This window comes from Meleagris gallopavo, chromosome 6, assembly GCF_000146605.3.
Source record: "Meleagris gallopavo isolate NT-WF06-2002-E0010 breed Aviagen turkey brand Nicholas breeding stock chromosome 6, Turkey_5.1, whole genome shotgun sequence".
Classification (NCBI taxonomy): Eukaryota; Metazoa; Chordata; class Aves; order Galliformes; family Phasianidae; genus Meleagris; species Meleagris gallopavo.
Window position 1 is genome coordinate 29,193,699 of NC_015016.2, and position 1,590 is coordinate 29,195,288.

The following is a 1,590-nucleotide window of genomic DNA, read 5'->3' on the forward strand; positions in this document are numbered from 1 at the left end:
TTACATGCAGTACATAGAACAAATCACCAGTCTTAAACGAGAATTTCATACACTATGATGCACTATCTGAATCTAAAGGAGAGGAAGATTGCATTCTGACATGTCTTCTAAAAGGAATATGCTGATGGAGGTCATAATGTTGCCTTGTATTGTACCAATTATTGTATTTCTTTTCTGAATTTTTAGGTCAAATTTGTCCCTTGAATAACAGATCAAATTTGAACCAGGAACTTTAAACAAATCCTTAGTTTTGTATTGAAAGGTACTAAATATTTAATCTGGCAATTTAAAATTCAACTCTTGCTGATGTGGGAAGAGTTTGTTAGATTAGACCACTGATGATAAACTTGAATACGAATTACACTTTCCCCTTCTTCCCCTTATATATATTATTAATTTAAAAAAAAAAATAAGATCACGTAAAGTGTTTACACAAGCACAGAATGTGGTGGAATCACTTATGATTTCTAATTAGTTTTTTTTCATATCCAAAAATACTTATAACATCTACTTTCTGCCAAGTGAAACATACAAGCATACAGTGTGTCTCTATTGTATCTAGAATATCTCAGACAAACAAGTATGCCTTGCTATTTTTTATACTGCCATCCTTTTGCTCTACCATACCTCTCATTGTTCTCACCAGAACCTGGAAAGCTCTTTGTGAAATCTGTGGTTTCTAATGATATTCAAACAGGTGTATCAACTGGTGTGGAATGGGAAGACTTTAAATTCCAGCATGATTTGGACAGATCTAGTGCATAGCTGTGTTATGTTCTTATTTGCTTCTAGAGTTGAACAAAGGTAAAAATAAATAAATAAATAAATAAATAAATAAATAAATAAATAAATAAATAAATAAATAAATAAGCAGATGTGAGGCCTCAGGAGGCTGCTCTCAGAGAAGTCTTCAGTGCTCCAACTTAAAATGTTACAGGACACACTCAACCACTATCAGCAGCAAAGGCTCAGGACCATGGAAGCAATCCATGCGCATGCCCTTTTGTCCACCAGGGCAAAGTCAATGGGTGGGCTGAGAGATTTTGCTTTAAGTTGCAAGTTCCTGAGGTGGAACACCTCAACTGCAACAAGCTACACTTTGCTTGGAAAATGATCTTTCTCCACGTTTTCCTTACTAAACCCTGAGATCTTCATTTCAAAACGTTTTGGATCAGTGCTTTCAGTATACTTTTGTTATGATTTTTTGCTTCTAAAATAAAGGAGTTCAGTGGTTTAGAGTTTCTTTGTTGTCGTTTTTGTTTTTTGTTGTTGTTGGCTTTTTTGCATTTTACATACCATCTGAATAAGTTCTTTTTTTCCCAGTAAACATTTACTTTGATAAACTGAAAACAATACTCCTGTGGCTATTACAACATAGTAAGGAATAATAATCCAAGTTAAAAATAGGCTCATGAAAAACAATCTCCCATGGGAAAGGGCAGAAAATTGGTTGCAGTTGAACTAACATTTCTCTTGAAATGACCTGTATCTGCTATTTGTTACACAGCTTCTGCACACTCTCAGGCAAGTCTGAATGCCTTGGTGCAGCCCTCTGAAGCTGTGTTCTGTGTATGAAGAAGTAGCATGATT